This window comes from Camelus ferus, chromosome 18 (genome assembly GCF_009834535.1).
Source record: "Camelus ferus isolate YT-003-E chromosome 18, BCGSAC_Cfer_1.0, whole genome shotgun sequence".
In the NCBI taxonomy this organism is placed as follows: Eukaryota; Metazoa; Chordata; class Mammalia; order Artiodactyla; family Camelidae; genus Camelus; species Camelus ferus.
The window spans coordinates 26419051-26435079 of NC_045713.1; the positions used below are offsets into that span (position 1 = coordinate 26419051).

Consider the following 16029-nt stretch of genomic DNA (forward strand, 5'->3'; position numbering starts at 1 on the left):
GTATACATGTATCTGATGTTCTGTACATTTCTATACATTTGAAATAGTTCATAATTAAAAATGTTTAAGTGTGTGGGCAGTTCAGGAGGTGGATGTGGAAAACGCAGGTTACCGTTTCATGAGTACTGACAGCAGAGAAAAGGAGACCTGATGGAGGCTAAAAACAAATTTTAAACAGGGAATGTGCTACCTCTTCTCCTAGACTAGAGTTCACGTGTATATGCATAAACACACAGGTACGCGCGTGTGTGTGCGCACACATTCATTTTCATTTGGAAACAGAAGAATACAAGGAAAAGAGGATCCAGGCAATGCCTGCGCTAAGGCTCCTGGCTGCCATTCAGCCTGTAGGTCCCAGCACAGCAGGACCATGTAACATCAGTGCCTGCAAGTTAGAGTGTGTTTTGTTCTTAGTATTTTTATGGTATTCCTTTTCCTAATTTATCAAGTTGGCTATAATGGCTGTGAACCTTGACTGATAACAATAATGGACACGTGCTGTTTCAGATTTTACTGGAATAAACACAAGAAATTTATCACAGCAATGGAGCCCATGCACCATGGAGTCAGACTGGGTTTTAATCTCAGGTGCTAGCACATACCAGGTATAAACTTAAGCAGATAATTTGTGTCTCCCTTTGCTCATTTATACAATGGTGAATGATTAAGGGAAGTTGACTCTTGCCTCCTCTACACCACTGGTCTCACCTGAATGCTTTCTTCCAGGCGGCAGCATCTCTATAACCCGGTTGGGGCTGAACAGACACAACAGCTCAGTGAACGGCTCTGCGACACACGGAGACGTTTGCAGCAATTCTTGATTTACAAGGACATCTTCTCTAAAACAAAAAGCATTATGTAATCACATCTATAATTAAAGCTACAGGTAAAAAGTACGTTACCAAGACTGCTTTTTTGGCCGGGTAAAACTGCAAATTACATCAGAGACCTTCTAAATCACGGTATTTCTCATTTAAGTGGAAAAACAATCTTCAGTAACAATATTCAGTGGCGGCGCCTCTAAGGCATACTCACACTACAGGGTTAACTTTCTATAAATTGAATCTAATGCTATAGTTCCCTTGCGTAAAACACTTAGTAATTCTCCAGCACACATAGGATTCAGTATATTATTTCTTAGCTTTACATATTAAATTGCTCACTGTAAGCCCCCAAACCCTATCTTCCAGTCTCTATACTTCTAACTCCTCCCCCCGACATAGTTATAGCTTCATCTTCTGCTATCGCCCCCACGTCATCCTCTGAAAATGCATGACGCTTTGTGCCTTTAAGTCTCTGCACACCCAGGACCCTTTATCTAGAACTCCTGCCCAATTCTCTGCCTAGACAACTGATACCAATTATTTAGGCCCAGTTCGCGCTTATCTAGGAACTCCTGTCTGACTCTCTGACACAGTCTATCCCTCTCTCCTCTTGTTCCTGCAGCACTTTTTTACTATGTCTGGTGTAGAGCTTTTAACACTGTACTGTGCTTATACAAGTGCTTCTCTGCTCTGTATGGAAAAATTAAAGAAAACATTGTACACTTATCTGTGCCCCCCAGAGCCCACCATACTGTGGTGGTGGGGCACAGTATTGGGAAAATGAAGCGTGTCAGTGAATGAACTCCGTATCTCTCTTACGTCAGCTGCCTCCCACTCACTGCTGTGGATTTCATCTTGTGCACGTGACTCCTACTATTATTACTGCCATGTGGGGACCCTGGGTTGTGCTACGTGTCCCTGTCACTGTCCTGTTCCCTATCTCTACCACTCAGTGGCCATAAACTCTACCACTCAGTGGCCATAATGGTAGTGAGCAAAGCACTCTCCCAGCAATGCCGTGGTGGTGACGAGTGGAATACTAGCTGCATGATACATACAGTACTTCCAACTGAGCATCTCAGTATTCAACATTAATACAGCTATATTCCAATTAAGATTTTCCAAGAAAAATTCTAGTCATCATTAACACAATGTGAGGATGACAAAAGTCTGAATAAATTACATGAAACCCAAAGAGAATACCATTGCAGCTACTACAGCAGAAGATAAGGGGGGTGGGGCGGGGGGGGGCCTCTGTGGTTATGATGTCTAGGGTGAGTGCAAAATTTACCTGAAGTTTTTTAAGGACTGTTTCAAGCTGTTTATAAAAGTGAGTAGCAACCAGCTCTGCAGCTTTACCAGGCTTCAGGGACACAAGTTCCTGGAATGAAAGGCAAAGATAAAATGATCTTTAACATTAAATTTAAATAGAATTTCCACAGATTTTGTGAAGCATGATCACCTCCTTCAAAATTTTCATGGGCTTCTACACTGCCTTTCAGGAGACCTCAACACAGGGCCTCAATTTTAATTAAAGGCATACTGCAAATAAGCAAAATTTTAAAAAAGTACCATGTGGAAAACCTGATTTTGATATAAAAGGTAATTCAGAATCCTTAGAAAATGAAAGCACTAAACATTCAGGACTTAGGTGACGACACCTACAGGATGAAAAGGAAAAAACACCTCCCCAAACTCCCCTCAGGGAATTTCATCCTTGATCTTAGAGCCGAAACTTTAAAGAAATGAAAAAAAGGAATATAGCTGCGATTCCTCTGGCTAATAATTCTGAAATTTTACTTTTGATGCCTGGTGGATTTTGAAATCAGAAGTATCTTAAGAAAGGAACTTAAGGTCATAACTCTAAGAGGTTGACCGCTCTTAGGCAAGGCCTATTTCTGTTGAATCTAAGACCTCCAATCTGCCCTCTCCTTGAACCTTCCTCAGTACCACTGGCTCTTCTTTTCTTCTTGAAACTCTCTTGGTGCTTCGTTTCTGTGACCCTGTTACACCTTTTCAATTGCATGTTCTATTGCTAAAATGCAAAGATTGGCTACAGATCAACATATTATATTGCCAAGTAAAAATAAGTTATTATGACTGCAAAACTTATGATATATCTAGTAATTTTATGATAGTATTTGTAGATGAATAATAATTAGCTGATAAAAATAACTAGTTTATACCATTTTATACATCTCAAAACAGAGAAGGTAGTATCACAAAAAAGAAAATGTTACTACTGATCTTCAGACATTAAGAAGAAACTATTTATGAATTAATGTTGAGAATTTGAATGGGTAAATTCCTGGAAAAATATAATTTACTAAGCTGATGTAAGAAATGGAAAAGCTGTGCTAATTTTTAACCACTAAAGAAATTGAATAAATAGTCAAAAATCTTCCCATATAGAACACTCTAGGCCCAAATAGCTTCACTCTTAAGTCCTAGCAATCATTTAAGGAAAAACCATTCCCAACATTAAATCCATAAAGAACAGAAAAGAGGGAAACTTCCTCAGCTCACTGTAAAAGGCTAACAAAATTGATACCTAAACCCAACAGAAGATAAGAAAGAAAAGGAAAATCACAGATCAATCTTATCGTGAACACCGATACAAACATCCTAAATAAAAACAAAACACAAAATGTATAAAAAGGATAATATACTAGGATCAAGTTACGGTTATCCAGAGTTCAAGGGTGGTTTAACATCAATAAAATTTATAACGACAACATAATGCCATTTGCAGCAACATGGATGCTCCTGGAGAATGTCATTCTAAGTAAAGTAAGCCAGAAAGAGAAAGAAAAATACCATATGAGATCGCTCATATGTGGAATCTAAAAAACAAAAACAAAAACAAACAAAAACAAAGCATAAATACAGGACAGAAATAGACTCATAGAAAGAGAATACAGACTTGTGGTTGCCAGGGGGGTGGAGGGTGGGAAGGGATAGACTGGGATTTCAAAATTGTAGAATAGATAAACAAGATTACACTGTATAGCACAGGGAAATATACACAAAATGTTATGGTAACTCAGAGAAAAAAATGAGACAATGAGTGTGTATCTGTCCATGAATGACTGAAAAATTATGCCGAACACTGGAATTTGACACATTGTAAAATGATTATAAATCAATAAAAAATGTTTAAAAAATTCATAAGAAAATGTAAGGGAGAAAAGGTAATAAAATTTATTCTTGAGAAAAACTGTTAGCATACTAGAAATAAAAGACTTCCATAAAAACTATTTGGTAAATATTGCACACATGAGAAGTAAAAAATTTTTAATTATTAACAATAGCACTACTGTGCTAAAAAATATACAGTAAATCTAACAATCTAGAAGATGAAAAATCTCTAGAGAAAATTTAAAAACTTTATAGAAAGACAACTGAATAAAGGGTTATGCCAAATGGTCACTAAATAGAAGACTCATGATGTAAAGATGTCAGTTTAAACTGACATTGAATGACAGATTCAGTGCAACCCCTATTAGAATCAGAAGGTTAAAAACGTTTTGGGGTGGAATTAGACAAGTTGATTCTAAAGTGTATTTGGAAGTATCAAAGGTCAAGAATAGTCAATACTCTCTTAAAGACATCAATAAAGTAACAATATTTAGGACAGTGTGGTACTGATGTAGAGACGAAGATCAATCAAACAGAAGAGGGCCCAGAAAAACAGACCAAGCATGTAGACCCTTGCTACACTCATGGTAAGGCCACACTGCTGAGCATGGGGAAAGGCAACCTTTCAAAATAACTGCTGCTGGGAGAGCTAGGCATCCATGTTTTTTAAATTAGATGACTCTCCACCTCAAACCATATACAAAAACTGCTTTCAGATGGATGTAAGATTTAAAGATGGGAAAAAAAAGAAAACTTCTAGATAATAATATAGGAGTACTTTTCCTTTGATATGGAAAGAAAAAATTATTTTGACTACTTGAGAAAAAAAGTTTTTATTAAAAAGAACCATAGGAAAAAGCCAGAGGATATTTACAACAGGTGTCACTGACAAAAAGACTTAACATACAGCTACATAAAGAACTCCTACAGATCAGTTAAGACAAGAGACATTCCACCAGAAAAATGGGCAGAAGACTTGAACAAGCACAGAAAGGAAATTTAAATGGCCAACAAATATAACAAAGCTACCAATCTCATGAATAATTAAGAATACGTAAACTTAAAATATAATGAAATATTACACATACACTAGATTGACAAAATTTTAAAATCCAGCAAGAATACAGAGCTAATGGCAAGGGGAGGAGGGTTGCCCTGGGGAAGTCTTTGGATTTGCCCCAGGCTTCCCTGTCTCCCCAACACCTGGCTTGTGGGCACCCTTTGCTGTCCCCGGTGGCAGGACATGTATTTCCCAGTTTACTTACTGGAGGTTGGTGAGATGGGGTCAGCTGGTACTGGTCAGGTGACCCCCCGCCCCCCCGCCCACCTGGGGCAGCAGAGGCCACCCCCAAGCCAGGCCACAAGGGAGACTGGAGCAAATAGGCCAGCTTCTCCAAGGCAGGCCCCCTCCCCCAGCTGCCCCCTGCTCCCTGACTACACCACACCCACCTCCTGGGAGCTGGCTGACCTGGGGACCTGCCTAGAGTGAACCTGGGGTAGCAGAGGCCGCTCCCAGGCCAGGCCAGGCCAGACCACAGGGAGATGGGAGCAAATGACTGGCTTGGAAGGGGCAGGCCCCTCCTCCCGTCGCTGCTGCCTCCGCTGCTACCATCCTCCCAGCCCCCTGACTGCAATGAGCCCATGGTATTACCAAAGTGGGTCCAGAGGGAACATATCTCAACATAGTAAAAGCTATTTGTAACAAACCTATAGCCAGCATAATACTCTACGGTGAAAAGCTGAAAGCCTTTCCACTAAAATCTGGAACAAGACAAAGATGCTCACTCTCAACAGCTCTATTCAATACAGTATCGAAAGTCCTAGTACAGCAATTAGACAACAAAAAGAAAGAAAAGGGATCCAAGTTGGAAGAAAAGAGGTAAAATTGTCATTCTATGCGGATGACATGGTACTATACACAGAAAACCCTAAAGGCTCCGCACGAAAACTGTAAGAGCTAGTGAAAGAATTCAGCAAGGTAGCAGGACACAGCATCAACATACAGAAATGAGTGGCATTTCTTTACACGAAAGTAATAATCCCTTTTAAAACTGCACCCAAAAACATAAAATACTTAGGAATAAACCTGACCAAGGAAGTGAAAGACATATGCAAAGACCTACAAAACACTGACTAAGGAAATTAGAAAGGACTTAAAAGAAATGGAAATATATCCCATGTTCTTGCATTGGAAGAATTAATATTGCTAAAATGGCCATACTACCCAAAGCAATCTACAGATTTAATCAGATTCCTATCAAATTACCCAGGACATTTTTCACAGAATTAGAACAAATCATCCTAAAATTTATACGGAATAATAAAAGATTCAGAATTACCAAAGCATTACGGAAGAAAAAGAATGAAGCTGGAGGAATAACCCTCCCAGACTGCACACAATACTACAGAGCTACAATCAAAACAGCATGCTATTGATACAAAAACAGACATATGGATCAATGGAACCGAATGGAGAGCCCAAAAGTAAACCCACAAACTTCTGGTCAGCTAATCTTTGACAAAGGAGGCAAGAATGCACAATGGAGTAAAGACAGTCTCTTCAACAAATGGTGTAGGGAAAACTGGACAGCTGCATGCAAATCAATGAAGTCAGACTACTCCCTCACACCATACACAAATATAAATTCAAAAATAGCTAAAAGACTTAAACATATAGACAAGATACTATAAACCTCTTAGAAAAAAACATAGGCAAAACATTACCTGATATATATCTCAGCAACATTCTCCTACGGCAGTCTACCCAAGCAATAGAAAAAAAAGAAAAAAGAAAAAATAAGCAAATGGGACCTAACTGAACTTATAAGCTTTTGCATACCAAAGGAAACTATAAGCAAAACAAAAAGACAATCTACGGAATGGGAGAAAATAATTATAAATAATTCAACTAGCAAAGCCTTCATTTCCAGAATATATAAACAGCTCATAAAACTTAATAACAAACAGAAACAGCCCAATCCAAAAATGGGCAGAATACCTAAACGAGCAATTCTCCAAGGAAGAAATACAAATGATCAATAGACACATGAAAAACTGCTTAATATCACTAATTATCATAGAAATGAAAATCAAAACTACAAAACCCCAGTCCGAACAGCCATCATGCAAAAGTTCATGAATGATAAATGCTGGAGAGGGTGTGGAGAAAAGGGAACCCTCTTATACTGCTGCTGGGAATGCAGTTTGGTGTAACCATTATGGAAAACAGTATGGAAATTCCTCAAAACACTAAAAACAGACTTACCCTGTGATCCAACAATCCCACTTCTGGGTATATATCTGGACAGAACTCCAATGCGAAAAGATACCTGCACCCCAGTATTCATAACCCCACTATAATATAACAGCCAAGACATGGAAGCAACCTGAATGAAGCAACAGATGACTGGATAAAGAAGTCGTGGTATATTTTTATACAATAGAATACACTCTGCCATAAAAAAGGATAAAATCATGCCATTTGCAGCAACATGAATGGACCCAGAGATCATTATTCTAAATGAAGTGAGCCAGAAAGAGAAAGAAAACTATCAAATGATATCACTTATATGTGCAATCTAAAAAAAAAAACAACAAAAAAAAAACCACTATGAACTCATCTACAAAACAGGAACAGACTTCCAGACTTAGTAAACAACCTAATGGTTACCAGGAAAATGGGGTGGGAAGGAAGATTTAAAAATGTTTGTCACTATATGTAAAACAAGATTTTTTTTTTTTAATTTCTTCTGTATAGCACAGAAACCTATGTTCAATACCTGGTAATAACCTAAAATGGAAAAGCCGCTACAGCCACCAACTGAGGAAGAAAGAGAAGAAAGGAGAGGTAGTTATCCTGGGCTAGAGCCCAGTCCTGGGAAAGACTCATGCACCCCAATGTTCACAGCAGCACTATTTACGATAGCCAAGATATGGAAACAACCCAACTGTCCATCAACAGATGACTGGATAAGGAACATGTACATATACACAACGGAACACTACTCAAACACACAAGAAGAATAAAACAATGCCACATGCAGTAATACGGATGGATCCGAAGACTGTCATTCTAAGTGAAGTGGGCCAGAATGAGAAGAAAAAAAAATGCCATATGACATCACTCATATGAGGAATCTAAACAATACTAACAGCAATAATAAGGCCACAAATGGACTTAATTATCATTTTGACTTCTTGAACATGTGTAAGCACATCTGACTGTCCATGATTAGATCACCACATTCTGTTGATTCTTACTTTGTAGTTGGCTTCATTCCTTTATTAACTGTGTTTAAGTTTAAAAATCTAACCTCTTCTAACAATGATAAATAGTACATGAGGTAAACTAAAAGTTAGTGCAGTATAGTGTATGTACGTATCTACATGCAATATAATGTGTATGTGTAGTTGAACTGTAGTAATTCTACCTAATAAAACTGGAAAAGGAGGGGGGAAAAAAACAGACATACAGATCAATGGAACAGAATAGAGAGCCCAGAATTAAACCCACAAACTTCTGGTCAATCTTCGACGAAGAACTTGCAGTGAGTAAAGACACTCTCTTCAGCAAAAGATGTAGCAAAAATTGGACAGCTGCATGTAAATCAATGAAGTCAGGCTACTCCCTCAGACCATACACAGAAATAAATTCAAAGTGGCTTAAAGACTTAAACATGCAGACAAGACACTATAAATCTCTTAGAAGAAAACCAACGGCAAAACATTACCTGGCATAACCTCTCAGCCATGTTCTCCTAGGGCAGTCTACCCAAGCAACAGAAATAAAAGCAGAAATAAAGAAGCAAACGGGACCTAATTGAACTCACAAGGTTTTTGCACAGCAAAGGAAACCATAAGCAAAACAAAATGACAACCTACGGAATGGAAGAAAACATCTGTAAATGATTCGGCTGACAAAAGGCTTAATTTCCAGAATATATTAAAAGCTCATGAAACTTAATAACAAAAAACAAACAACTCAATCCAAAAATGGGCAGAAAACCTAAACAAGCATTTCTCCAATGAAGACCACAAATGGCCAACAGGCACACGAAAACATGCTCGAGTATCGCTAATTATCACAGAAATGCAGATCGAAACTACAAAACCCCAGTCAGAATGGCCCTCACTCAAAAGTTCATGAATGATAAATACTGGAGAGGGTGTGGAGAAAACGGAACCCTCTTACACTGCTGGTAGGAATGTAGTCTGGTGCAGCCATTATGGAAAACAGGATAGAAATCCCTCAAAAAACTAAAAATAGACTTCCCCTATGATCCAGCAATCCCACTTCTGGGTATGTATTCAGAGGGAACTCCAATGCAAAAAGATAACCTACGCCCCAGTATATAACAGCACCATTATACAGATTAGCTAAGACGTGGAAGCAACTGAAATGAAGCAATAGGTGACTGAATAAAGAAGTTCTGGTATTATTTATACAATGGAATAATACTCTGCCATAAAAAAGGTAAAATAATGCCATTTGCAGCAGTATGGATGAACCTAGAGACTGTCATTCTAAGAGAAATGAGCCAGAAAGAGAAAAATGCCATATGATATCACTAATACGCACCATCTTAAACAAAAAAGAAGACACTGTGAACTACTTTGCAAAAGAGAAAAAGATTCAGAGTTGATAAACAATCTTACGGTTACAAGGGAAAGGGGGTGGGAAGGGATAAATTTGGGAGATTGAGATTTACAAATGTTAGCCACTATATAAAAACGGATTTTTTTTTAAGTTTCTTCTGTATACCACACAAGCCTACGTTCAATACCCTGGTGATAACCTAAAATGGAAAAGTCGCTACAGCCACCAACTGAGGAAGCAAGAGAAAAAAGGAGAGTCAGTTATCCTGGACTAGAGAGCCCAGTCCTGGGAAAGTCCTTGCCAGCCGCTGAGGATGCCCACTGACCGCACTGCGCCCTCCCCCAGGAGCAGGCTGACACGAAGACATGCTTCCTATGTGAATTTTGGGCAGCAAAGGCCGCCCCAGAACAGGCCCCTGGGGAGACAGGAGTAAGTCCCACCCCCTCCCATCAGACCGCAGCACCCCTCCCCGCCACCGCCCCCTAACCGCACCTCTCCTGCCTCCTGGGAACCCACTGACTTGGAAACAAGTGTCCTGCGAAACTCGGGCAGCAGCGAGAGGGGCGCTGCCCCTGGCGAACTAATCGATTTGCCCTTATCTCCCCCCGCGGCATGGCCTGAGGACGGCCTCTGCTGCCCAAGGCACTTCCCGAGGTCAGCCTGCCCCTGGGAGGCGGGCGCGGTGTGGTCAGAGGCAGCGGCAGCAGCGGCAGGTTTAGGGGTCCGCCTCTGCGAGCCTGTGGAATGCTTCAAACTCCCCAGCGGCCTGTCCTGGCCTTAACCTCTGCTGCCCCATGTTCGCAGGACTCAAGTTTCAGATCAGCCTGATCCTGGAAGACGGAGGCTGTGCTTGTGAAGTCAGGGGGCAGGGGCGGCGGCGGTGGCAGGATTGAGGCTGCCTATGCTAGCGCGGGGATTTGCTCCCATTTCCCGCTGTCACTGCCGCCGCCCCCGCACCCTGGCAGCACCTCCTCCTCTCCCAGGGACAGAAATGACCTGCAACATAGGCCCTGCAAATCTGAACACCAAAAGCTGTCCCCAGGACAGGACGCAGGAGAGATGGGAGCAAATTCACAGCTCCCAAGGGTAGACCCCTCTCCCCGCCGCCGCCACCGCACCCTGACCGCACCCGCCTCCTGGGAACAGGCCATGGCCTGAGGGCCAGTCGGACTTGCTCCCTGGCTGTCAGGTGCCCTCCCACCTCCTGGGGTGGCGGTATCCGCTATTCCCCGGGTATAAGCGGCAAAGAGGCGCCCGTACTAATGAGCGGGAAGGAGAAGTGGGCACCACGAACCACGCAGTGGCCCACGACCCACCTCAGGGTCCTAACGGGTCGCGAGGCCCGGGCCTCACCTACGCACCGCTAGCCGCGAGCGCAGCCCAGGCTTCACCCGCCGGCTCCCGACCTGCGCGCCCCCACCAAGCGCCCCCTTAACGGCTCGGCGGCGGCAGCAAGCGGCGGCCCAGACCCCAGGCCGCGTTCCTCCTCCAGGAGCTGGTCCGGGAGCACTCGGCTCCCGCCCGGCTTTCACACGCTCCGGGCGGGTCCGGTCGGCGAGTCTGTGTGTCCACGCGCATGCGCGCCCCTCCTCTTCCCGCACGCAGCGCGGACGCTCGGGCTGGAACCCCCTGCTGTTCGGGAGGTGGGGACTGGTGCCGGGCTGGGAGCAAGGGCCTGGCATTGGGGCAGGGGGCCCATCCCTTTACCCGCCCCACCGGGTCTCCATCCTTAACACCCCCATCCCGTCACCTATCCGTCCTGGCACCCAACCTAAACCGCGACCAGCTCCGGGCCAGGCCACACCCCCTATCCCCACTCCCCCTGCTCGCCTTCCCTCCCATACCCCGTGACCGGCCCCCCCCCCCTTACAGCCAAGCCCCCAAGTCTCCCACCGGACCCCCGAAATGGGACTTCCTCTCACACCGATGTCACCGCCCCAACACTTTAGCACGCTAGTAACCTATGGCCCCCACGCCACAAGCCCACCCCTCATGCCTCACTGCAGGAGCCCCAACATCCCAAGATGGTCCCCCTCACCCCTCAGCCAGGTCAATTCCACTCTGAGCGGCCCCTCACCCCTCAGCGTGTCCCCCCTCCCCGTGGGATCCCCCTCACTCCCAGTGCATCCCTATCCCAGGTGACCCCTTCACCCAATACCCTGCGTATAGGGCATGGAGGTCTGCGCTCTGGTCTCCTTGGCGACTGCCTCCAGCGGGGATCAGGCCTGTAGTGCTGCTGCACAGCTAGTGTTGGAGGCTACAGGGTGTGTTGGGTGAGGCTGGAGCCGGTCACAATACCTGCCCCTGCACCCTGACCCCTGCTCTCTGCTCTGTGCCTCCTCTGAGCCAGCGGGTCAGGGTGGTCCTACGCTGCCCACCACTGGCCTGTGGGCCATGATTCGTTGATGGCCCTGATGTTGATCAGGACCCCTAGGACGGAGACATTGGGCACGTGGACCTGCAGGAGTGAGGGTGGTGTGGAGGGTGCAGCTGAACCTGGGGACAGATAGCAGGTGGGTGGGCTATGTTCATGGCCTGGGCTCAATCCTGGTGGGTTCAGGGACCCTGTTTATTCACGCCAGGGAAGAGGGATGGGAGCTTCGAAAGTGTCCAAGCCAAGGCCAGGGAGCAAAGCAGGCAGCTGCACTAGCCAGGCCACCTTGGAACCCTCCACAACGCTGGTCTTTGCCTACAGAGAGACTGACCATTCACCCGCCAATGAGACGTCGCCTCCACCTCCCCCCATGTACTTTACAGGCAATTGAAGGGACTTTGATAGGTAATTATAATAGATCAGGTCCACAGTCATGGTGAACCTGGCAGGGCTCCTGCGTGAACCCCAGCCTGGGGCAGAGGAGGACCCACTCAGAAATACCCTCTTACCTCTCACCAAGGCACTGTAGTAGAAAAGAAAACATCTGACTCCGTATTAGATCTGTTCCTTTCATTTTAACAGTCTGTCCTGTTTTCTAGGCTCAGTCTTGCCAGCTCTGCACCTTGTGTAAAACAATGTTGCCTTTAGCCTGAAATACACAGGAGAGCCTATTCTCAAGGCTCTGACCTTTTAAGGATATTTACACTTTTGCACTCCTATAAAGATAACAAGTTGCAAAATAGAAAATAACCTTTGTTTTGTTGGAGGTTTTACAGGGGCACGGGGACCTGACCCATGTGGACAGCTGCAAAGGATTCCAAGAACATGAAAAGTCCTACACCAAGAAGTTTGCAACAGCCAACCACATCCCCTCCCCCTTTTACTAGAAAAGGAGTCTGAAGTCTGACTTGGGGAAGATGGTTCTCCAGGACCTAAGTCTGCCATTAACTTGGTCTGCAGCTGTCCACATTGGTCAGGTCATGCTGGCCCTGTAAAACCTCTAACAAAATAAATATTATTTTCTATTTTTCAAATGGTTGTCTTTATGTTAGTGCAAAAGGGTTAAATTCCTTAAAGGTCAGAGCCTTGAGAATAGGCTCTCCTGTCTATTTCAGGCTAAAGGCAACATTGTTTTACAAAAGGTGCAGAGCTGGCAAGACTAAGCCTAGAAAACAAGGCAGTGTTTAAGCCAAAAGAGCATATTTAATATGGAGTCAGATTTCTTATTTTCTATTACAGTATATTCTATTTTTATGGTTTAAGTTTACAATTATAAAGTTCAGCCTTTTTCCATTTTAAGTTGTGCAATTCAAGAGCATTAAGTGCATTTATAATGCAGTGAGACCAACACCACTGTCTGGTTTCAGACTATTTCCTTCCTCAAAGTAAAAGCTTGTATCCAAAGCACAACACATGACCTCCCTCCCCCAGCCCAAGACAAGGCTTAATCCCCATTCTCTTTCTGTCTCTCCACCTATCCTGGAGATTCCCTATCAAAGAAATCATATAAAAGGTGGCTTTTTGTGTCTGCCTACATATCTGAAGCAGGAACTGGTGAATTATTTTTTACATGAATTCGCATTTTTGTATTTTGAGAGGAAAATCCAGATGGATTAAAGATGAGATGCACAAAATGAAGCCCTTTTAGTAACTATAGTAACTCTGTGCATAATCTTGGGGTAGGCACTGCTGTTCTAAGTGTGAAGCCACAGCCAGAAGGGAGATGCTTAGCTCTTCCTATGGCAAAACAAAACCAAAAGCAATGTTAGAGGCCACGGGGAGGTAGGCACCATGCAGTTAGAGGACGGCTACAGGGACGGGTGCTGCCCTCCCTCAGCAGGTGGACTAGCTCCCATCTGTCCTAGGGCCTGTTCTGGGGGCGGCCTCTGCTGCCCCAGGTTCACAGGATGCATGTCTTCATGTCAGCCTGCTCCTGGGAGGAGGGTGCAGTGCACTGAGGGGGCAGCATCAGCGGCAGTCAAGGACTTTCCCAGGACTGGGCTCTAGCCCAGGATAACTACCTCTCCTTTCTTTTCTTGCTTCCTCAGTTGGTGGTTGTAGCAGCTTTTCCATTACAGGTTACTACCAGATACTGAACATATGTTTCTGTGCTATACAGAAGAAGCATTTTTTTTATCTACTTTTATATATAGTGGTTAACATTTGTAAATGTTAGCCACCACATATAAAAACTCCCAAATTTATCCCTTCCCACCTCCTTTCCCTGGTGACCATACAACCATACAATTGTTTACTAAGTCTGCAAGTCTCTTTCTGTTTTGTAGATGAGTTCCTAGTGTCTTTTTTTCTAAGATTGCACATATCAGTGGTATCATACAGTATTTTTCTTTATCTTTCTGGCTCACTTCACTTACAATGACGATCTCTATGTCCATCCATGTTGCTGCAAATGGCATTATTTTATCCCTTTTTATGGCAGAGTAGTATTCCATTGTAGAAATACGCCACATCTTCTTTATCCAGTCATCTGTTGCTTCTATAGGTTGCTTCCATGTCTTGACTGTTGTATATAGTGGTGCTATGAATACTGGGATGCAGGTATCTTTTTGCACTGGAGTTTCCTACTGATATATATCCAGAAGTGGGATTGCTGGATCATAGGGTAAGTCTATTTTTAGTTTTCTAATGAATTTCCATACTATTTTCCATAATGGCTACACCAAACTACATACCCCCAACAGTGTAGGAGAGTTCCCTTTTCTCCACACCCTCTCCAGCATTTATCATTCATGAACTTTTGAGTGATGGCCATTCTGACTGGTGTGGGCTGATACCTCATTGTACTTTTGATCTGCATTTCTCTGATAATTAGTGATATTGAACATTTTTTCATGTGCCTATTGGCCATTTATAGTCTTCATTAGAGAAATGCTTGTTTAGGTTTTCTGCCCATTTTTGGACTGGGTTTTTTTTTTGTTATGAAATTTTATGAGCTGTTTATATTTTCTGCAAATTAAGCCTTTGTCAGTCAAATCATTTACAGATATTTTCTCCCATTCCATAGGGTGTCATTTTACTTTGCTTATTGTTTCCTTTGCTGTGCAAAAGCTCGTAAGTTCAGTTAGGTCCCATTTGTGCAGTTTATTTGTGCTTTTATTTCTATTGCTTGGGTAGACTGCCCTAGGAAAACATGGCTGAGGTGTATGTCAGGTAATGTTTTGCCTATGTTTTCTTCTAAAAGGTTTATAGTGTCTTGTCTACATGTTTAAGTCTTTAAGCTGGCCATCAGCATGGCCATTTTACACAAAAGCACAAGAGCAGCAGAAGCACTTTGCACCCTCAGAGCATGGGATGCACCAAGCTCTACTTACGCAACCCTCAGTGTCTCCAGCCTCCACAGGGAACGTGCGTGAACAGATACAGCACCAACTTCGTAGTGAACACTTCCGTTAAAAAAAAACAAAACAAAACAAACAAAACGTTAACTTTTCATTCTTGGACTCTATTTATTCAAGCCAATTAAAGAGAGGAACAAATGGGAAGTCTTTGGATAAACAGAAAAAGCTATACTTTTTGGTAGGAGAGAATATAACTGGAAATAAAAATAGCAAAATAACAACAACAGTGATCTGAATACACATTTGATTTAAACACATCCTCTCCTCTTTTACTCCCTCTAATCCCGTTCATTCCCTCTCCCTCCCCCTGGCCTTCTCTCTCTCCCCTCTCCTCTCCCTCCCTGCCTCCCCCCTCCCTCACTCTCTTTCTTTCCCTCTCCCCTCCCTCCAGTGAACACATTCACCTTACCCATCTAATTTCAGTCCACAGAAGCACTCAGCTATGAGTTCAGGTATAGTTTAATATATTATATTTCAACACATGCATATGGTTATTTGAAGTTCTAAATTCTATTCCAGATATTTAAAATATTTAGAAGAAATGTAAGAACCCATTAATTTTAATGTTTTAATATAATAATCTGCTAAATGGTGAGACAGAAAAATATAAATATCAACAGAACAGTCTCACACAAAGAGAAACTTCTCTGGATGTGCATCACACAGACCCAAGTTCCAAAGCTCTCATTACAACAGGCTGTTAATATGTCAGACATGATGCTAAGTAATGTACATACT

At 43.0% G+C, this 16029-nt stretch overlaps 1 protein-coding gene across 1 annotated transcript in view; it reads right to left on the reverse strand.

Annotated features, from left to right (window-relative positions):
- Positions 1-708: 708 nt before the first annotated feature.
- LOC106731034 (ryanodine receptor 2-like) overlaps positions 709-16029 on the reverse strand; it is a 48755-nt gene continuing 33434 nt past the window's right edge. The window contains 3 exon segments of the mRNA XM_032460762.1: positions 709-839; positions 2116-2205; positions 15265-15336. The gene's annotated coding sequence lies outside the window, so the exon portion shown is untranslated.